Raw genomic sequence first — 23,709 nt, forward strand, 5'->3', positions numbered from 1 at the left:
GGTGTTTTTACCTGAAATCTGCTGTATTTTTATTGGATCACTCAGAAAACAGTGAGCCAATCAGAAGAGAGGCTCAGAGCCTCCTCTCTTCTGATTGGCTCACCGACCTGTTGTTACTAGAGCTCCAGAGAGAAGCCTGAGAGAGGAGATGTGAAACTACACTGAGATGGTTTTTATATCTTCTGATGGATCAACACTTCAAATAAAACACAGGAAAATATTAAAATATATTAAATTCTAGAACCTTTTAACTTGCCAGACTTGGTCAGGCTCTGAAGTTGCAAGCATTATATATAATTACATATAATATATACATATATAAATTGGTTCATCATTTATCAAAGAAGAAGTATCTGCTTCTAGGAACTTGTGCTGGACAAATTTCACTTTTTCGATGGTTTAATAAACTAAACAATGAATCAATTAATTGTGAATTGACAGATTTGACAGATACAATCTTAATGTATTTCATCAAAATAAACACTCAGCTAAAACTGATGCAGTCTAATGGTTGTAATGTTGAAACAGTTTTAGAGACGTGCTGATTCTACTTTACGTTCATTTTGATAGTTTTGTTTTATACTATACATTTAGTGGAACTTCACTGGTTCTGATGCAGGTGGAAATAATATTAAAAACCCCCTAACTCCAACTCGAGCCCCTCCCCTCATATAAAACCTGCAGGTACGTCTTCCTCAGGCCTTCATCTTACCTGCATCATGAGCAGAAACGTGTCAGAGCTGTCTCCCTTCTCCCAGCAGACATTCACACTCATCACAGCAGGACAATCACAGGTGTAAGAGGGACTCACCTGACAGAGCTGAGCCCTCGCTAATGAAATTTGCTTCACCTTTGCATTTCCTGCTACGACTCGTCCAAATGTTTGGTGTGAAAAGAGTCGACGAAGTCGCGGCTAAACTTCCTGCATCACCATTACACCTGTACCTGGCCTCAGGTATAACAGTGTGAGTATTTGGAAGTGAACAGCATCCAGGTGACTCACAATGTGATCTGCTTTCATGCCAACAATCATGATTTAGGAAGGGACATCTCCATATTTACATCTTCTTTTTTTTTAAATGAGACGTATCTGAATATATTTGCATACATATTTCTGGCCCTCAGCTGAACGTGTCTGCGTTTAACATCCAGTGGGAATTAGATCGACGCAGCACAGAGCAGAAAACTGCACTGACGACATTAAGACAGTCTAACGAGAGATCACACACACAGACGGCTGACAGCTGCTTCTGATCCTCCTGTGTAGCTTCAGTTAACAGAGAGGTCTAATATCACCCAGTTGTCAGCCAAATCCTGTCAGCCTGTGTGTGTGTGTGTGTGTGTGTGTGTGTGTGTGTGTGAGTGGAAACACACATCAGGTGCTTTCAAAACAAACAGTGAATATATCCAAGTGTCGTCTCATTTTCGCCTCGTGCTTCATCAGTTAAAAGAGCGAGAGCGAGGAGAGAGACGGTCCGACTGACAGCTGAGAGGAAGAGGAGGATCTGTTTTTGAATTCTAGGATTTTTTTTTTATTTCGCAGCGTCGAGATGAAAGAGGAGGGGAGGAGGAGGGAGATGACAGAGGAGAGGGATAGAAGAAGAAAGGATACGGGAGGAAAAAAGAGAGTAGATTGGAAAAAGGGGTTGAGAGAGAAAAGATGGAGGAGGAGGAGGAGAGGAGGGGAGAGATGACCAGAGATAGAAGAAGAAGAAGAAGAAAGGATACGGGACAGAAAAAAAGGAGAAGTTTGGAAAAAGGAGAACATATAGGAGAGGTTGAAGAGAAAGAAAAAGGAGGAGAGAGAAATGAGGAGAATGAAAGGAAGAGGAAAAGAAAAGAGAAAAGGAAGATGTAAAAGAGATGACAGAGGAGAGGTTAGAAGAAGAAGAAGAAGAAGAAAGGTTACGAGAGGAAAAAGGGAGAGGGGAAAAGGAGGAGAGAAGGAAAGAGAAGAGATGAAGGAAAGGAGACGAGAGGACAGAACACAAGAAAGAGAGGAGGACAAACTAGATGGATGGACAGCTGGAGGAAAGGAGGGAGGGCGGGAGAGATGAAGAGATAGAGGAAAGAGAAAAGAAAGTAGAAAAGAAGAGAAGCAGGAAGAAAAGAGGAGAAGAAACAAGAGGCAAAAAACGAAAGAGAGGAGAGCAGGAGGACAGAAGAAGAAGAAGGGAGCGGAAAGAGGAGAGGAGCACTTCAGAGAGGAGACGAAGAGGGAGGAGACGAGTCGAGACAGGATGAGAACAGAGAGGAGAGGGGGATGAAAGGGAGGGGAGGACTGAACCCAGGGACACATAGACACAGCTTTGAAGAGGAGGAGGACGGAGGAAGGAGAGGGGGGGGATCAGAGTGAGCGAAGGATGAAACAGGAGGCGAAGGGACGGAGATAGAGAGGAGAGGGAGGCCTGGATGGAGAGAAGGAGATGAAAGGAGTCAAGAGTCAGAGACAGAGAAGAAGAGGGGAACAGTTTATGACTGACAGCTGAAGAAGAAGAAGAAGAAGAAGAAGAAGAAGAAGAAGAAGAAGAAGAAGAAGAAGAAGAAGAAGAAGAAGAAGAAGAAGAAGAAGAAGAAGAAGAAGAAGAAGAAGAAGAAGAAGAAGAAGAAGAAGAAGAAGAAGAAGAAGAAGAAGAAGAAGAAGAAGAAGAAGAAGAAGAAGAAGAAGAAGAAGAAGAAGAAGAAGAAGAAGAAGAAGAAGAAGAAGAAGAAGAAGAAGAAGAAGAAGAAGAAGAAGAAGAAGAAGAAGAAGAAGAAGAAGAAGAAGAAGAAGAAGAAGAAGAAGAAGAAGAAGAAGAAGAAGGAGAAGAAGGAGAAGAAGGAGAAGAAGAAGAACAAGAAGAATGAGAAGAAGAAGGAGAAGTGAGGGCTGAATTCCTCTATGATTTGTGGGAATTTTAAATTTCTGGAAGACATTTTTTTTATTTTAAATTTCACACACGTCCACTGTCACATCTGTCACCAAGAGGAAACGGCGTGTTTTTCAAACGTTGGATGGAAAACCGTCAGTGAGGAGAATCCGTGTGGACGTGGAGAGACGTGGAGAGAGGCCGAGTTTCAAAGGCTGACGAACAGACAGACGCAGGGTCCAGGAGTTTGCGTGAAAGCGGCGAGCTCAGTGACTGCGGTGCCGGTAATCGACTGTGACAGCTCCACGTAAAAAAATATTCAGATATGAAACCTTAAACATGAGGAGACGATGTTCGCCAGCAGCTTGTCAGTAAGAGAGCAGGAACAATTACAGTTTAGTGGTGGAAACTCCTGAAGACTCTCCTGAACTAATCAACTGCTCTATAATCAATAATCACTGTATAATCTCCAATATATGAAGAGCTGCAGCGATTAAAGCTCCGTATTTTCTTCTTCTTCTGTGTTTTATTTGAAGTGTTGATCCAACAGAAGATATAAAAAACATCTCAGTGTAGTTCTACATCTCCTCTCTCAGGCTTCTCTCTGGAGCTCTAGTAACAACAGGTCGGAGAGCCAATCAGAAGAGAGGAGGCTCTGAGCCTCTCTTCTGATTGGCTGACTGTTTTCTGAGTGATCCAATAAAAATAAAGCAGATTTCAGGTAAAAACACTCAGAGAAACCAAATCCTGCAAGGTTTGGATGGTGGGTCCAGGTGGGCGGGGCTTGGTGACTGCTTTGTTGTGACATCACAAAGTTACAGGAAGTCCTGACGGCTGGTTTTAAGGCTCAGTTTCTGAATACAACATAAGACCTTAATCAATCAGATTTATTGATTAGTTGATTGGCGAAAAAAATAAGAATCAAATAATCGTTTCAGTCGTTTTTCAGTCGGTTTTGAACTGTCGAGTCAACTTGAGTCATGGGAAAACTGTGACAGGAATTTTCACTGTTTTTCTGACATTTTTTTAAAATTAATCAGCAGATGGATCAATAATAAAAATAATCACTTGTACTTCTTCTAGTAGTTTTATTTTGGTGTTTGATCATCTAGAGCAGTGGTTCCCGACCTGTGGGCCATATCCAGACACTTCCTGTCCTTTCAGAGTGACCTCAGAGGTTGAGGACTGATACCTGCCCAACAGAACCTTGTATTTACCACGGAGCTGCTTCCCTCTCCGGCTGATTATCACTGGTGAAAAACAAGAGCCTTGATACAATTTGTCCTTTGACTTCATTTCTACCAGCTCCTGTTGAGGATGTAGCTGCAGGGCAGAGAGCGATCACAAGCCGCAACATCCTGCTTTCTTTCACGACTCTCGACCACCGTTGGAATCTGTTGTAACTAAATCCAAAGACCACAATCCTCTGTCAAACAAGAGGCACCAGCTCAGTGACTATTCCTTAAAATACCTCCCGTGAAAACTTCAGTTTATCTTAAAAAACGCCAAATGAGAAGCAGCTTTGATTTTAGCTCGACCACGATGGATTTCAGAGTTTATCCAGCCAGAGCTTCAAAGCTTTTTACTGTGTAAAATAAAGGGGGGGGGGGTGTCAACCTACAGAGCAGCATTTAATCCTCTGACTGGAGTCAAAGTAAGAAGAAACATGTTTGAATGTCTCTTTTTCAACTTTACTGGTCCACGTATTCAAATCGAAAGCCTCAGCCCCCTGGTGTTGCTTAATGAAGGTCCCTCAGAGGGGAGGGGGGGGGCATTAGACTTACATTTACCCCTCCCTCATCCAGGTATTATATGTATAACATACATTTCTCCACACTTAAACACTTGTGACTACTGAGGAGACAGACTTAAAAAAAAAAAAAAAAGAGTGTTTTCAGGTCGCGTCAGATTTACTTCCTCTCTTTAAAGTGCTAATTCTTCACCCGGCGAGGCCAGCTCTCGGCGCTAACCGGCGTTAGCATGTGCTAATCCCCCCACCCACCCCTCCTCCGTCATATGACGGACAGGAGGCGCGAGGTGCTAGCCAGCTGTGCTAGCTTTTAAACCCTAATACCCTGAGAGTGAGTGAGCTAGCGGCGGAGCTAATCAGTCTTAATGCCACGCATATATAGAGTTAGCTCCGGAGATGGCTAGCTGCTGTAGCGGTGGCTAATCCGAGCAGCTGCAGGAACGAGCCCAATCCCCCCTGATTTCCCAAATATGTCAATTTTTAGAAACTGCAGCATGAGATTAAGATTAGAAGAAGAGAATAAAAATAGAGCAGAGGAGAGGACACAAGAGAGGAGGAATAACGAGCTGCTCTGAGCACTAACATGTTATTTAGGAGGAAGCACGTGATCTGAAGCTCCGACTGTAAATCTGCTAAATCTTTCATGTCAAAGAGACGTGAAGAGGAGGTGGAGAAAGGAGGTAAAAAAGAACAGGAGAGGAAATGAAAAAGGAGTGGAAACTGAGGAGGTGAGATATTTAGACCATTTCCCTAGTTTTACTGGGTTAAAGAAACTGTCTGAGACACACACCACGGCTCTTCAGAGCGTCGACTTCCTGCTCGAGGACAGGAAATGAAGTCATGCTGGTGTGGGCACAGAAATATCTCGCTGCCTCTTATCTTTAAGTGCATGTGTGCGTCTGTACAAGTGCTTCAAACTGAAGCACCTGCTGCTCGCTCACTCGCTCACTCTCTCTCTTCGTCAAGAAAATCACAGCCTTCAGTTGGACCCCTCCTCCTCCTTTTCCACTTCCTCCCGCTCCTCCTCCTTCCGTCCGTCACATGTTTCCAGCCTGAGAGCAGCCAGGGCGCTGACATGGGCCACAACCTCTCTCTCTCTCTCTCTCTCTCTCTCTCTCTCCGTCTATCCATCTTTCTCTCAGTTTCAGGCAGGAAGCCACCGAGTGGCACAGCAGAGGCGAGCCACCTGTTCCTCCCTGGCAGAGGAGATCATGGAGAGATGGAGGGAGTGATGAAAAGATGAAGGCAGGGGGAAATGACAGGGGGGGGGGTGAAGCGGAAGAGGCGAGGGAGGGGAGGAGAGGAGGAGGAGGAGGGAGACATAGCAAACATCAGAATAGGAAGAAGCTGAAAGGAAGGAAAAGGGAGAAAAAGTAAAAGAGGAAACAATAAAGGAAAAGAAAGATGGATGGATGACAAAGGTATGAAATAAGAGAGTAGAAGAAGAAAGGAGAGATAGAAGTGAAAAGAAGGGGAAAGAAAGAAACAAAGATGGAGGAAAGGATGATGAAAGGGACAGAAGAAGAGATGGAGGGAGGTATAGTGAGGGAAGAATGGAGGGGGATGAAAGAAAACCGTGGCTGAAGGGAAGGAAAAGAGGGGATGGGAGAAGAAAGAAAAGACTGGAAAGAGTTAAGAAAGAGAAGAAGAGAAAGGGATGAATGATGAGGTAAAGGAGGAAGGGACGGAGGAGAGATAAAGGAAAGGAAAGATGAGAAAAAGTCAATTGGAAACAGATACAGCGAAGGATAAAATGTTCAAGAGGGAGAGGAAGATTAAAGGAGGTATAAGAAAAGGAAGGATGAGAGGGAGGAAAGGATGGAAGGATAAGGAGGAGGGAACAAAAAGGAGAGAGGACAGGAAAGAAAAGACTGGAATAGGTAAGAGAGAGAGAGGAGGGGAGGAAGGGGGGAGGAGAACGTAAAGGAGGGATGAGAGTGAAAAAGAAAAGGCTGAAAGGCACTGAAGACGAGAGAAGGTGGAGGAGGTGACGGCACCTAATTACAATACCTCCCCCTCCCTCCCTCCCTCTTGACCTTGTCCTCCCTCCATTCATCACTCCATCCCTCCTCCCACAAACATCCTGTCTTTCTGTGAATGATTGTTCAGCCGATGCCACAGAGGTCAGGTGTATGAATGAGGGAGGTGCAGTTCGTCCTCAGGCTGCATCAACAATATAATGTAAATACAAACATACAAACATTTAAAACTCCACGTTTTAACATCATGTTCTCACTGCTGTTGGGGTCAACCTTTAACACGTGAGTTCGTTCTACTGCTTCTACTTCTTCCTGTTCAACACTGTTTATCACGTTTGAGAGTGTTGAGATCAAACATCGACCTCCAGGCTGAAACATGAAGCATCAACATGAAGAACCAGAAGCTGCAGTTCCTCTAACGACCACTAGAGTCTGGCTCCAACAGTGAGTCAGTCCCCATAGACTCCCATGTTAAAATGTCCAACTTTACAGCAGAAATAAACATGTTTACAGCCTGGTACAAAAACTGTTTTGGTCTCTAGAGCTAATTTCCTCCTTCATGACCCCTGTGTATATAACTCACCTGTTTACATTTTATTAAGGACTAAAGTTATGGAGAATTGAGGGCGTGGCCTCTTTGAGTGACAGGTCGGTGAGCGTACGTTTGCCGGCTCCACCCACGACCTTCCTCTTTGCCCATTTTTGGATTAGCTGGCAGTTAAGAGGCGGAGTCAGACACTGCCAAGATGGCGACGGTGGAGCAGCTCACTCTGAGCTTCAGAAACCTGTGGGTAACATCACGGCGGCGACGGACATCTTTGTTTACAGTCTACGGTTGAGATGTACCAATACCATGTTTTACGATACCGAGTAACCGATCCGATGCCATTGCATTAAAAAGATTTGAACAGCTGGTATCGGATTGTATTCACCGATACCTGATGTGGTACTTTAGGAAGTATCAGAACAACTCTAGAGTTCCTATATTTATTACTTATTTTTTTTACTGTTGCTTAGTATTGTTTAATTATGAGTGTTTACTTCTGTTTGTTACTGTTTGGGATGAAAACAATGAGTCTGGCACTAATGGTCGTTCATGATGACGTTTCAACTTTGACTGATGAAGGTCTGCGGTCGGTTTGAGAGACAGACTCTGACTGTGTCTTAAATCTAACAAACAGTCAGACTTCAGAGAGACTGAGTCTGAATTCATCTGTTTAGTTCTTGACTATCTTAAGCCGGACTGTGGTGCAATGAATTCTGGGTAAATTGAGACTTTTTCCAATATAAAAAAATGGGTGACCGAGGAACCGCATCCAACCACTGAGCTCCGTTCACCTTCAGCAGAACATGTTAGTCTTCAGGAAGAATTCAACAGTTACAGGACGTTTTACTGAAGAGAAATAAAAAGAAAATGGCTGCCGTCTCTAAAACCTGTTTCCCTCCTCTTTGCTCTCTCCATAACAATGTTAGAAAACCACAAAGTATGAGCCATGTCTTCCTGTTACTTGTTGTTGGGTGCTACTGGTCAGGTCAGGTGTCATTGATTGTTACCATGGTAACATTGGTCTTAGGCCTGAGTTAAGCTGGAGGTAAAGTGTCTAATGTTTTCTCTTAAAATGAGTCAGTGTGTATTTTAGTGAAACAGCCTGACTGACATCAGACCAGCACTACAGACCAGTCTGACGTATCTGTGAGGAACTGACCCCTGATTGAGTCAGTACAACCTGTTGTCACCTGTCCATTGATGTTTCCAGCTGTTTGTTATTTCTTCTTCCCTTTAACTGATGTTTTTCTAAGATTTAGTCGTGTGTGTTACATTTCACTAAAACAAGGATCCACCGCTTGGTTCCAGACTAAACTGTCTCCACACAGAAACTTCAGCACAGACATTCATGGATACTCCATTATTATGCAAATGACTCTGATGGGTATCTGACTCTTTGTTTAGCAAACATTTAAATTTGTGGCCACAAACTTCTGTCGTTCCCATCAGCCTCGGCTCTACTTTTATCTTTAGCATGCTAACACGCCACAGGCTCTCACCGCCGTCTTCCTCACTCAAACCAGCTAACATTAGCATGTTACCACCGTCATTATGAGCGTGTTTTCATGCTGACCTCACAGAGCTGCTAGCATGGCTGTACACTCTGTTAGTACTGTTTATTAGCCTCTGTGTGTGGAGACTGCGGCTGAGTGGAGAAGCAGGTAAACCACCGAGTACACACGTGCACACACTAACACTGACACTGATTACACATGCACTGACCCACGCAAATACACACGCAGACATACACCCTTTATGCAGAGCATTGACTTCCTCACACACACACACACACACACACACACACACACACACATATATATATATATAGAGCATGTACAGGAAATGTGCAGCCTGCAGAAGCAACAAAGCGTCATTTGCATGAGGAACGATGCGGAAGCGAAACCAAAGCTCCTTATTGTGCTGCACGGTGCTCTGACACACTGCTACACTCTCTGCCTAACACACACACACACACACACACACACAAACACAAACGCATTCACATGCGTTATGTGAGGACACTTAACCATTCATAATACGTCCTCTCACCCCTCACTCTAACCCCAATTTAAACCTGATTCTAACCTGAACCCTAAAACTAAGTCTAACCCTCACACTCACACACACACACACACACACACACACACACACACACACACACACACACACACACACGCTGCTTTCCCTGCGATTTGAATGAACAAACAAAGAGGCCACTGGACTTCTGGGTACCTGGAGGAAATGAGAACCAAACTAACTGCAGTTGTCGCGGCAACAGTCATACTCCATAATGCCATTCAAATTCTGCTGCTCTGTTATCTCTCTCACACACACACACACACACACACACACACGAACAAACACATACACACATTTAGAACGAGGACGAGGGGGGAGGGAGGGAGGGAGGGAGGGAGAAGATGCTCACCCAAAGGCCATTCATTTGGACACAGCTGCTCGTCAATACACATGATCATCATCATTTCGTCCTCTGTGTGTGTGTGTGTGTGTGTGTGTGTGTGTGTATGTATGTGTGTGTGCGTGTGTGTGTGCGTGTGTGTGTGTGTATGTGTGTGTGTCTCTGTCTGTGTGCGTATAACTCCCTCTCCATGTGATGCTGTCAAGGGCACAGCTTGCATCCGTCGTACCAAGCCGTGGTCACCATGGCAACAGAACATACACACGCTTCCTCTTCTTCTTCTTTTTGTTTTTACTTTCTTTATTTTAACATACTAGTGTGTGTGTGTGTGTGTGTGAGAGTCACTTCCTGCTCAGGTTTTTAACCAATCAGTGAACAGGGATCGACGTGAGGCTCTCAGTGGCTTTCTGTCCACTACTGTTGTTTTGTTTTGTTTTTTCATTTTCAGTGTACTTCTCAATGTACCAACTCTGTGGTTACCATGGCGCCCGTATCCATTTGGTCCCCAGTCCCTCTCTCTCCCTCTATCTCTTTTTTCTTTTTGTTATTTCACTTCATTCATTGGCATTATCAGCTGTTTTTCATGTTTTTTTTATGTCGCTGCTGCTCAGCTGTTCAGTCGCTTCTCTCTCTCCCTCTCTTGATTTATTTATTCGTCTTACAGAACCGAACTGTCCGTCTGTCTCCGTCTGTTGTTGCATGTTTACTAATTAAAGGAATAACCTGAATAAATGAGAGAAGAAGAGCTTGATGTCTCACTGAGCGGTGTGATGAAGGTGTGAATCTAACACTGTGATTTATTATTATTATTATTATTATTATCATTATGAAAGAGAGTGTGCCGAGTGACCATAAGGTTCAATATGTGTAAATGTTCGGACTCTATGATCATGTGCAGGAGAGAGATGGTAATGAGGAGGAAGAGGAGGAGAGGAGGAGGACAAACTGGGAGAAAAGCTGCACAGTGATCATCAGCCTTCATCACATGTTCATTTATCAATACTCATCTTCATCACTAATCAACTTACAAATGATCAATTATTTTTACTTTCTGCCATAGTCTCTCTCTCTCTCTCTCTCTCCTACTTCGGAGCAGCCGTTGACATTTGTCACGTTCGATGTCCTCATTACCCACCTAACACACTATAGCATGTGCACAATCTGCAAGCACTGACGCACATCCTGTGTGTGTGTGTGTGTTTGTGTGTGTGTTTGTGTGTGTGTGTGTGTCCATCAGTACACAGAAATAGATCATGCAAAGCAGAGATTACTATCTACACCTCAAAGCACAAACGTGTGGGCCTTTAAACTTCAGTGTCTCACACACACACAAACACACACACACATGCACAAACACACACACACACACACACACACACAGTCGTGGGTGAGAGCACATTTAGAGGAGGGAGTGATGTGAGAGTGAGGGGGGAGACAGAGAGAGACAGGGCAGCGTTTGGATGACATCGTTCATCTCATCCTTGATACGAAGCAGTCATGGCAGAGGAAGAGGAAGTGACACGGCTGACGCACACACACGCACACACACGCACACACACGCACGCACGCACGCACGCACGCACGCACGCACGCACACACTGTACCTGGTTATAGAGGACCTCACTGAACTTCTCAGGTGTGAAATATGACCTAAATTTCTGAGTTTAAAAAACTGACTTTCAACCTTGACTTCATGAAATCTGCATTAATGATTATTTATCAGTGTAAATATTGAACAGGTCATTTAATGTCACATGTTTTACCGTCGCTTCATGTCTGATTCTTCTGATGAAGCCTGCATCCACTTCACTTTGTTGTTTCAGAGTGAAACAACCGATCGGAGAAAGGTGAAGGATGATACTGGAGTATTTTGTCATTGCAGATTTTGTCTAGATTTGAATGCGATTCGGAGGAAATCTTTTCTAATGATCATTATCAGCTCAGCAGAAAGTTTCCTCTGTCATCGTGGTGTCGTCTCTTAACAATCCCAAGAAAAGTGATGTATTTTCTAATTTTATTACGATGCTTTTCACATTTTTTCAGATTATAAAGACAAATATTTCTTGTTCTTAGTGCAATTGATTCAGTTGTAACAAGAAATGTTGTTATAACAACAAATTATACTGTGATATTTTCTTATTACCACCCAAAATCATTGATCTGATTGAAATAAAAACATTTTTAATAATAATGAAATGAGAAACTTTGATTTGTGCCGTTAGAACAAAAAAACTTCCACTTAAACATGAAAAGGTTCCTGTTTTAACAAGAAACTGAGCAAATATTAATTTTCATTTTCATCATTGCATCAAACTGTTTCCTTCATCTCTGTTTGGCATCACGCAGCTTCACAGTTTCTTCCTCTTCACCCTGAAGATGAAATGATTATATAATATAATAAACAGCTGCAGAGTCACTGCTGCGGAGCAGAGTTACACCCCAGCACGTTACAGAAACTTTACATGTTGGCAGAAGCCGCCGTTAAAGTGAGCTTTTTCATTTACACTCCCGGCCGAGGTGATACCTCCGGTAACGAAGCTGGCCGGTTGCCCCGGCAACCAGCCGGGAAAAAGCAGCAAGAGTAATTCTGGTTAAATGAATACAGCTCAACTCTCTGCTTGTCTTGCCGTCTGTTTCTCTGTGTGAGCCTCTCCCTCTCTCTCTCTCTCTCTCTCTCGCTCTCTCTCATGACAAAGGCATCAGCCATTTTAAAATCATAATGATGGTTATTATTACAAAGAAAGTCTCTTCCCACCATTTTCTCCTTGTTTTTCAGACGCTCTCACTTCCTGTCGGGAGATTAAAATGATCTTATGGTGAAATTTCTCCATATTGAAATCATAGTTTAAACAGGGTTCAGGGAATTTAGGGAATTTACTTGAGGTAATTTTACTTACATTCATATTTTTTATCTGTTTTAAAACATTTTGTCCACCGGAATCATGTCATCTTCATGTCATACATACATACTAATATTTTGTGTCACTGTCCACCTGCTAACTATTATATCTATCCTCATGTTTGACCTCAGCTCACCGTTTCACCTGCTGTAATGTTTAAAGCTCCTCCAGTGTAAAGGTCTGTGTCCATGTGTAGTGTGATTATAGATCAGCTCTAGCTTCTATATTAATACTGTGAAAGTATCAAAGCCTCAGTCCACAGAGAAATGCACACAGCCTGTATTCAGAAACTGAGCCTTAAAACCAGCCGTCAGGACTTCTGGAACTTTGTGATGTCACAACAAAGCAGTCACCAAGCCCCGCCCACCTGGACCCACCATCCAAACCTTGCAGGATTTGGTTTGTCTGAGTGTTTTACCTGAAATCTGCTTTATTTTTATTGGATCACTCAGAAAACAGTGAGCCAATCAGAAGAGAGGCTCAGAGCCTCCTCTCTTCTGATTGGCTCACCGACCTGTTGTTACTAGAGCTCCAGAGAGAAGCCTGAGAGAGGAGATGTAAAACTACACTGAGATGGTTTTTATATCTTCTTATGGATCAACACTTCAAATAAAACACAGAAGAAGAAGAAACATGGAGCTTTAAAATATCTTAATTTCCTGTCGAATGGTAACTCTACCTGTATTTAGCTTGTTGTGTTTGAGTGCAAGCTATATCCATCACACACACACACACACACACACACACACACACACACACACACACACACAGTCATCAGTTTGGCAGGTCCTACCTGGTGTAACTGTTTGTTCCCTGGTCCAGTTTAGCAAGTCCACAACTGGTCACAGTCCCTGGAGGGACAAAGAGACAGACAACATTTTAAAGACCTGTTTGTACTTTGTGATGTCCCACTGCATGGCCCAAAGCTATGTGTGGACACCCTGGTCCTGATGCATGTGTGTACATTTGGATTGAGGCTGTTTTGCCTCCAGTTCCAATTCACAGAAACCTTAAAGCATCAGTCAACATTTAGGGAAAACATGCGTATTTGTTTTCTGCTGTTGAGGTGAGACCCTCTCATATCTGTCAGTTAAAGTTAGCTTAGCTTCACTCGAAGCCTGGAAACAGGGGGAGACAGTTAGCCTTGCTCTGTCTGAAGCTAACAAACCAGCATCCATAAAGCTAGCCTAATAATATTATATTTTATCTTAGTGTTAAATTGTTAAGATATCTGACCCGCAGTTACTTGCTTGTTTTATCTTTGTCTATATGTGTTTATTGTCATTCTGATTTAATTCGTACAAAACTAAAGTGTGAAAATGACATTTGATCTCCACTGGTTTCTTGGCAAATGCTCCACACAAAGGACTGGTGGCAAATTGTTGTAGCATAGCCTATTTTCCAAAGCTAATAAGTGTATTTCCATCCAGCAGCACACAAGGATAATTCAGACAGTTGCTCCAAGCTTTGTGTTTGAGCCGTCCCTGTTTCAGCAGGACAGAGTCCCTGAGCACAAAGCCAGCTCCATGGTGTGAAGAGTCCTGACCTCCACCCCATTCAGAACCTTTGGGATAAACTGGGACTCTGACTGTGAGCCAGAGCTAATCACCCAACACCAGTGCTGGGCCTCACTAATGCTCTAATGCCGCGTATGAATGGAAGTGAATCCTGCAGAGAGGCTCCAACACCTGGTGGAAAAGGATCGTCCACATACTTTTGGCCATGTAATGTAAAAATTAAAGCACAGATTGTGAGCATTTTAAAAATGTTTTTAAAAGGTCAAAAGGTCACGAGTCTCTCAGCGTATAAATGTCAACATTGTGTTTAAATCTATGTTGGAAAAATAAGAAAATAGCCGTGTTGTTTTTGTAAAATCTCCCCGACAACAGCGGTGACATGCTGATCCTGCGGTTTGTAATCATAAATTTCTAAAAAACTTCTCCGCTCCCCAAAGTCTCTGTTGTTGTCTTAGTGTTTGACACTGACATTTCAAAACCCTTCGATGAATTCAACAATAAACAAATAAAAACAGATGACAGGCTGTTTCAGTGTCGGATCACGGGTGTCATCCGTTTGTCATCTTGATTTTCACTTTCCTTTTGTCACTTTTTTCTTTTGGGTGTTTTTTTTTTTTAAAGCCCGTTGGGGTTTCTGTTCTGTCTCACTCGCTCAGATTGGATTTCTTTTCAACCCCTGATATTTTTTGAAGTGTTTTTATCTTTTGTATGGATATGCAAATAACTCAACCTACACCTAACGCAGTAACTGTGTCTGTGTTTTCATTGTACCACCACTAACACTCACTGGGCAGAGAAGCCTGGGAGCGGCACACAGGTCAGATTATCACAGTGATGTATGTTAAGGTTTATCGTTTTATATTGATTTAAATACAAACACATTGAATTTACTTATTATAGATCCTCAAATTATTTTTAAAAAAAAGCTAAATTACATAATTTTTGTAACGCAAATGTTTTTTTTTATAATACAATTATTTATCTATTATTAAAAATTATTTTGTTTTATTTATAATAATTTATGAATATTATTAAACATATTATTTGAAAATTAAATTTATCATTATTAATAATAAGATTTGTATAATACAATTATAATACATTTTTCTACAGATTTTCTTTAACTTTTTTTTTTTTACATTTTGTATTGATTTGAAACGAAAAATACAAACAATCTGAATTTACTTATCGTAGTTCCTCAAATAATATAAAACAAAAAAAAGCTAAATTACATATTTTTTGCCGTAAAAATTGTAATTTTATAGTAAAGTTTTCACCAGGTTGTCTTTATCTTTTATGTTTTTAATTAAGAAAATTACATTTCATAGATTTACTTATATACATATATAGACTGACATTAAATATTGACACAGTGTCATTAAGAAAGCACCACAGACGTATTTTGAGAGGTCAGTTACTGTAAATAAATCCCCCTCAGATAAACTTACCCTACACCAACAGTCGTCATCAGTCTGCTCATTCCAGGAAGCATTTAATAACGAAGTTTGTAATTTACTATTTCTTGATTTCCCTACTTTACCTAAACCTGCCTCGTGTACGTCATCTAGATTTCCTACATTTCCCAAAATGCCTTTGGACATCCCCCAGAGAATAGCAGGGTTTTACATACGCATATAGAGAGACGGTGGTGAAGCATGAAAGTGAGAGTTTCACACTTTAGTCAAAACTCTACCCCCTGGTTTTGTCTTTTAACGTGCTCTGGTTCTAGTTTCACGTCTGTGGGGACGACCATGTCAATTTCTCGCCGTATGACTGTTGAGCAGTCGTGCAAAGTAGCGGCAGAGTGACTGATATCACACACTGATGGTTACTGGTGATTTAGATGAGTGAAACATTTATTTTAACCATACTAAAATGGAGCTGCTGGAAATAACATCTATATTTGATCAATTATCTATCAATGAATATGAACAATGACATGGTTTGAGTTGTACATGATTAGAGTTGGGGGTTTGATTTTAATTCATCTTAATTTGATCTTAATTTAATTTAGTTTTAATAAATATAAGTATCATCAAAATCAATTTATCTAATCTAACTTTATATTTAAGAGCTAAAACCATGAAGACTAACAGTCCAGGAAGTAAAGATTTATTCTTTGGTGAAATGTCTAACTGAATGTTTTGTATGTTGCTCTTTGATCATTTGTTGAGAGATTTGTTTGCTTAAAGGATAAACTGGGATAATTTAGTTAAATAAACTTGTTTTCTCACCAGGGGCCAAATCATCTCTGTGCTTGTTGGTTTAGCCGCTAGATGTTTAGCATTGTACAAATATGGAAATCAAGGGGAAACTACGAGCCCAGCTCTGTCAAAGGTCTGTTTATAAGTTACATCTCTTGTATTTCACACTTATACAAACAGAAATCAAAGACAATGGGGTTTTTCTGAGCTGTTAGCTTATAAACAGCTAATGTTAGCGCAAACAGCAGGGCACAGTTTCATATGTACATGAACATTTTGCACATTTTATTTAGTCAAACATCCCAAGTTAGCCTTTGATGTGCTGCTAACTTGCTAGCTAACTTGATACGACGCCAGAGGCTAGCTAATTCCCTCTGCTACCAGCGTATGCGCTAAGCTAGGATGACATGTCCTGAACCTGTAAAATTAAATACAACAACAACAATTTCAAGCATTTAACTTAAAGACTGTTTCACCCAATCATCCAAAATAGAGTCAGCTAGTAGAAACCAACCCTAACTAGCTGGCTACAAGCTAGCTGCTGTGTTAATTCATTGCTAATGCAAACCAGAGAGTTCCTACTGCTTCACATCAGCAGCTTTCCACTAAACGTCAGGGAGGGTTATATTCTTGAGCAGCGACAGGGAAACGTAATGTAAACTCTTTGTGTTTGTTGTTCACCTAAAACTGATTTACACAACAAAGTAAAGATACGTTTAGTGCCTGTAGGTCAACAACTCAACCCTGTTTCAACAACTAAACCACGACAACAAATACCTTTTGTAGGAAACTTAATCGTGAGCTGGATTATTTTCAAAAGAAACGGGTTTTCTGAATGAATGAAGCGCGACTGTTATTTGACCCAGATAACAAAATGAAACTTCTGGCCCTACGTATGCCTGGGCCGAGTCTGGCCCACATACACATCTGGCTCAAGTCAGAAGTAGTCCAGATGTGGAAGTAGCATCTTACAATCATGCTGTGAATGGGCCAGATTTGGGCCGAGGAACCGAGTGTGAACTGGGCCAGAAGAAAAGTATGGGCCGGATTTGATGGGTGTGGTGGATAATCGGTCACCAGAAACTTTGTCCTGTCCGTGGCAACAAAACCTTTTCGGTTTGATTTGGGAAAATCGTGTTTTTTTCTTTAATGTTAAGAAACAGGTTGTGTCTGAAGTCAGTGTGAACTTTTTCTGTTTTAAATCCAGACCAGGATCTTTTCCAAACCTGAACCAAAGAGCTGTGAGAGTCTGAACAGAACCAGAAACAGTTTGATAAACTGGAGTCACAAGTGGATTTCGTTCTGCAGAACCAGATATATTGGAGCAAAACAAACTGTATGTGAATATTTTACTGATGTGTTCAGTGTCAACACATTTGCAACTTGCCAAATACGTAAACTAAAAACGTACCCTCATGTCGTTGGTAGAAAATGTAATCTTGCCACCTTTTATGTGAGGAAAGAAGGGACGAGCCTCGTTGTATGGAAACCTAATTCCTACAGGAGACAGGGTTTAAACGCTAAGTTTCACATACTGCAGGTGTGAATTGTACAAGAAGAAACGGTCAGTTAGTTACTGCTCTCACACCTTCAATATGTCGTCAAGGGAAAAGCCACCTTTAACGGGGTTATTCAAATGAGATAGTGGCTCAGTACAGACCATCCCCACCCCTGTGAAAAGCTCTATATGTGGAGTGTTCCTCTGCGTACAGTACGTTCACGCTGCACGTGATGTTTAATCCATCCAGTGTAGTGGCAGTGTTCAGGGAGGGGGGAGGCAGATAATGGCAGTTTGGGATTTTCTGATTACAAAACACTGATTTAGCTTCACTGTCTGATGCATAAATGTATGAAGTGAAGCTAATTATGAGCTGAAGAGAAAGTAGGCCAGTTTGGATAAAGGTCTCTCTCTCTCTCCCTCTCTCAATCATCATCCTGTTGTCCATTTAAAAAGCCACACACACACACACACACACTTACACCACACACACACACACACACACACACACACACACACACACACACACAGACCTGACAGCCTCCCTTTGAGTAAAGAGAGATCCAGTTACAATATCTCTGTCTCACACACACACACACACACACACACACACATAAACACACACACACTCTCTTTCTAGCAAGCACAAAACAAAGGAGAACGATCATGTGTCCGTTCCTGTTAAAAAGCTGCGCTGTGATTGGCTGGTGTAGAGCAACAGACCTGTCAATCAGCAGCAAGGTGATCACTGATTGGCTCTTGGGATGAAAATTGTCCTCAGCTGACTGCAGAGAGAGGGAGAGTTTCCCTTTATACAGCTGAGGACAACACACACACACACACACACACACACACACACACACACACACACACACACACACACAGATGAAAAGTGTGTCAGCAGCTGACAGAACAGACACACTACAGCTTGGAAACCTCTCATCCTTTCTCCTCCCCTCTTCCTGCTCTCTGTTCCTCCTCCTCTTCCTCCCATCTCCTCTTCTCTGCACTTGTTTCCTTTCCTCTTCCCTCCTCACCTTGTCTCCTCTCCTCTTATTTACATTCTTCACCCCTTTTCTTTTTTGTTTCTTTACTTGATTCCTTTTCTCCTGTCCTCTCTCCTCTCGTCTTGTCTCCTCTCTTCTCCTTCATCCCTCTCCCTTGTTTCCTTTCCCCTCCTCCTCCTGTTTCCTCTCTTCTCCTCTCCCAACATTTTGTCCTTCTTTTTTAACTTCTTTCCTCTCACGTTCTCCTCTTTCGCCTCTTCTGTCCTCATCTCACTTCCTTCTGTCCTGTCGCCTTCCCCTTTTCCATCTCCTCTCATCTCCTTCACCTTTCTCCTCTTCTTCCATCATCCCTTATCTCCTCTTCCTTCCTCTTTTATCCCTTCTTTTTGTACTGTAGGTTGCTCTCACTCCTCCACCACCAAGTGTATTTAGTGTTTTTAGTGTGTGTGTGTGTGTGTGTGTGTGTGTGAGTGTGTCTGTGTGTGTCTTAATAATTTAGCCATCGCTGTCAGGACCTCGCTCACCGGAGCACTCTCAGGTTCCTCTACAGCTCTCAGGTGATCACACACGCACACACACAAACACACGCACACACACACACACACACACACACACACACACACACACACACACAACTGTGTTTGAGGTCCATCACTGATCCACCCTGAGGCGTCACAATAACAAACTGTATGAGGCAGAGAAATGACTCAATGTGTCCTCTATTGAATCTAGTATTGAAGAAGGTTAAAGGTCACACTCTTCAAACCTGATGAACTGGATTTCACTTGGACCAAAACTCCATCTTTAAATCAAGTTAATGATGAATTATTTGACAAAGCATCAAAAAAAACAAACAAAAAAAAACCCTACGGATTCCAATTAATCTGAAGTGAGACGGAAAAAACAAGCAGGTGTTCAAATCTGAGACGCTGTAATGAGCAAATGATGACTGATTGTGAGTGTGTGTGTGTGTGTGTGTGTGTGTGTTACTTCATCACACCATGCCATACATCTGAAGTCATTTCAAATTCTCCAGCTATGATGCGTGTGCGTTAATTGGCAGCAAATGCAACCATATCACATCTGCAGCCAGCTAACACACACACACACACACACACACACACACACACACACACACACACACACACACACACAGAGGCAGACAGGAAGAGAGGCTGACGGCTACAACAACGGATACACACACATGAGAAAGAAATGAAAAGAAGAAATGGGATGAATTCAACATGAGAAACGAATCCGTAGAGAAAATAAAATCCAAACAGGCTTCCGTACTTTTAACAGGACGGCACCAACGTCCGCCTGAGCTCATGACACTGAACCGAAATGCACAGCGTTCCTAAACTAGGGGGACTGGGGGATGGTTAGGGTTACCATCATCCCAGATTCAGGTCCAAAATACATTAAAGAAAAAAAAACCTTTAACAAAAAGAAACTTATTATAACATGCACGAAATTAAGATCAAAATAACCATGGCGATCAAAAAGAAAGTGGCAGACAGGTGAACAGGTGCTCATATCACCACCCAGATCCATGTGACCCGACTCTCCGTCATCACCATGATCGCTAATCAATGAGATCACAAACACTAAAGCTGACGGACACAGCTTCCTACAAACAGGAGTCACCACGCCCTTGACCTTTGACCTTTCACCCCCAAAATCAGTTCATGAATGAATGTTTGTGCCAAAATTAAAGAAGTTCCTTCAAGGTGTTACTGAGATATCGTGTCCACGAGAATGAGACAGACGGACGGACAACCTGAAAACAATATGGCCGCCGCTCTGGCTGTCGCCGGGCGGAGGAATAAAAACACACAGATGCTGTCTAAAAAAAAAAAAAAAAACAACAACAGCAACAACAAGCTACAAATAATCAAACAAAGACAATGAACAACAAATACAATTACCCAGAAATGGAAACCACTGACTTCGTCTAATGCAGCAGTGGTAGCTAAGCTAGGCGGCTAAATGCTAGCTGCAACGGGCCAGTGTGACACAGCTGCTAATGCAGCAGCTTGTTGATGTTCTTTCACTCTTCTTTTTGCTCTTTTGCCCTCCCTCCATTTTCACCCACAGATGTTTATTTTCCTTTCACACAGGTCGACACACGTCGCAGCGTCAGATCTGCTGCAGCAGTGATTTCTGTCCTACACTACACAACTGTAGTGTGTTGAATATCGGTAAGTGCACTTCACACTCACACACACACTCATACAGAGCCCCCACAAGGCCTGGGTAATACATTAATTGAATGTTTAGTGCAGAAAATCAACTCACACTTCGTGCACGTTCTCTGTGGTAACAGTGTGTGTGTGTGTGTGTGTGCACGGACACTCGCTCCTATGCACTACACCACGATGGCCATCTGAGGTGGCAGTGAGACAGATGGTACGTAGGTCGGCCTTTCCCTGTGCGTACTCTCTCTCTCTCTCTCACGCACACACACACTCACCAAACGATCTCCACGGCTACAGGACTGTGACCTCATCACCACCGCGGACACAGAGTCAGGACAAGTTCCTGCTTCTTCTTTGAGCAGCTTCAGTAAACAGCAACAAAGCGTTCCTCATCCTCGTCTGAGGTGGGTTTCATTTTTCTCTTTAAGTCACGGCTCATTTGTTTCTTCCATTTTCTGAAGCTGCAGCGCAGCTTTTCATCCTTTCTATAAATACCACCTTTACACTGTCAATCCTTCGTTTAAAATTAGCTGCTGCCCCTGACAACAAAGACGGTAAAAAATAACGACGTGATAGTAAAGTTTGTAAAAAATAAAGCTCATATTTAAATCAGATTTATTTATTCACTTACTTACTGCAAGCTCTAGTGCAGAAGTTAATGTTTGATTTCCACCGGCTTTATTTCAGCTTCCTGTCACATATTAAACATCAAAGAAACACAGTCATGTTGGCAGCAGCTGGGCAGCACCGTGTCCTTCAGCTGCTTCAGACCTGCAGCTCACACCACCTGCTGCCAATCATCCAGCCTGATGGAGTGTCCTTGAGTAGCTGCCTCCTGTTGCCACACAGCAGCGTTTGACCCTGACCTTTGACCCCTGACCTGTCTGTGAAAAAGGGTGGAAGAAGGAGAGCTCCCCTGCAGAGATTACGGGATTATGACTCGCTGATAGGACGAGGTTTGAAATCTCTTCTGTGAAAATGCAGCGAAGGAACACTCAGATATTTTTTTCCAGCACAAGAGGCTTGTTAAAGAGAGAGAGAGAGAGAGAGAGGGAGGGAGGGAGAGAGAGAAAGAGAAGGGCCAGGCCGTGAGTCGGAGTCTCCCCGGCCGGGGCCCCTCTCTAGACGGCAACACGTCATGGAACATTCCCGGAACCAGCCAGCGCACCACCCACCATCTCTCTCTCTCTCTCTCTCTCACACACACACAGAGAAAAAGAGGAAACAAACGATGAGCATATGAGATAAAGTCACTGCCTTTTAGAAAAAGAACTCGCCTTTAAAACAGTTTCCACCTTTGGAGACAAACTGTACAACAACAACAACAACAACAAAAACAACAACAACAACAACAACAACAACACAAAGCTGCTGTGGAAACCAGCCTGTGCCTCACTATCTGAGGAATGCCTCACTGTAGCAGCAACAAGGAAATACCACAGCAAGTGCGCTAAGGTCACAACTTCGACTCACTTTTCAACAGTGATTGTCGGGTTGTCATGGAGATCATTTTTAGGGGGGATTTTGCAGGTGAACTTCTGTGGATCACCCCCCCCCCCCCCCCCCCGAGACGCGGGTAGCTACAGACAGGCAGGGCTGGTTTGTTGCTGCACGAAAATGCAGATAATCGACCTTCCAGACAGCAACAATCACACCATCACACCTATCACTGGTTCCACTTTCACGGCTTCACCCTCCCTCCCTCTCGTCCTCCCCCCCCCCCGGCCTTGCAGCCACCCTGGCCGTGCAGGCTACTGCAAATTCCTCAGGATATTACGCAACCCGGGTAATCTGCATGCAATGCAATGCGTGCCCGGGGTATTCCCCCTGCATAGCCTTGCCCTTATAAGCTAAACAAAAGATCAAGTGCCATGAAAACAGCCCATAGTGTCCGTCATGGCGCAGAAAAGCCCGCTGTCACTGTGATATGTGTGAGAATATGTCCGGTGGAGGTTTCGTTTTTCCCTCCCCTGCCTCTCTTACCTTCTGTCTGCGCTCCGGCTGCGCGTCTCCGTCTCCGTGCGAAAATGACAACAAGCAAACCCGGTGACAGGAGATCCGATTCCGGGCGGGCTTGACACCTCGCTGGTTTGTCCGTTAGAACCAAGTCGGGGAGGCTGGTTGTTAGAAATCCACAAGAGCCGAGGAGCAGCGGTGGAAACGTCGCGGCGCGGCGGAGGAAAAGTTACGCGTAAAAATGGAAGGAATCCTTTCCGACCGGATTTGTGCCGCCGGAGCTCCACTACTGCAGTCAGACAGACAGTCAATGTGTGCGTCTCACTGTGTTGTGAGTGTGTATGTGTGCGTGTGTGAGGGTGAAATCAGGAGACACATACACACGCACACACACACTCATACGCACACGGGGGTTATTCCAAGCGCCACTTCCCAGAATAGCAGCATAGAGGAGCGGGAGAGAGAGAGAGAGTGAGAGAGACGGAGTGGCAGAGAGAGAAAGAGAGAGAGAGAGAGAGAGAGAGGGCGTGTGTATGTGTGTGTCTGCATGTGTGTGTGTGCGCGTGTGCTTGTGTGACGTCGTCGGATCCCCCAGCGCGCAACCAGGGCAGAGGGAGGGGAGGGGAGGGGAGGGGAGGAGGAGCAGTGGCCGAGGAGGAGGCTCTGTCTGCAGGCACAGAGAGAGCAGGATTCCCCGGTCACCTCTGGAGCGACCTGTCTGTCTGACTGTCTGACTGACTGAACGTCTTACTGCCTGGTTGTTGCCTGTCTTTCTCTATATTCAGCTGTGCCTTAAGACCGGAAGTGAATGTATAATGTAGACCTACTTTTTGCAGTACAAAGCAGGCATCATATCGTATCATATATTTTCATATAAATAAATAT

General features: G+C 43.2%; 1 long non-coding RNA gene across 1 annotated transcript; it reads right to left on the minus strand.

Moving 5' to 3' along the window:
• Window positions 1-11,875: 11,875 nt before the first annotated feature.
• LOC111231711 lies at window positions 11,876-23,267 on the minus strand. The gene is made up of 3 exons (XR_002665507.1): window positions 22,852-23,267; window positions 13,238-13,295; window positions 11,876-11,914 (listed from the first exon to the last, which is right to left on the minus strand). It is a non-coding gene; the product is annotated as an uncharacterized LOC111231711 (long non-coding RNA).
• Between the last annotated feature and the right edge of the window lie 442 nt (window positions 23,268-23,709).

Source organism: Seriola dumerili, unplaced genomic scaffold (assembly GCF_002260705.1).
Source record: "Seriola dumerili isolate Sdu_G_001 unplaced genomic scaffold, Sdu_1.0 BDQW01000312.1, whole genome shotgun sequence".
In the NCBI taxonomy this organism is placed as follows: Eukaryota; Metazoa; Chordata; class Actinopteri; order Carangiformes; family Carangidae; genus Seriola; species Seriola dumerili.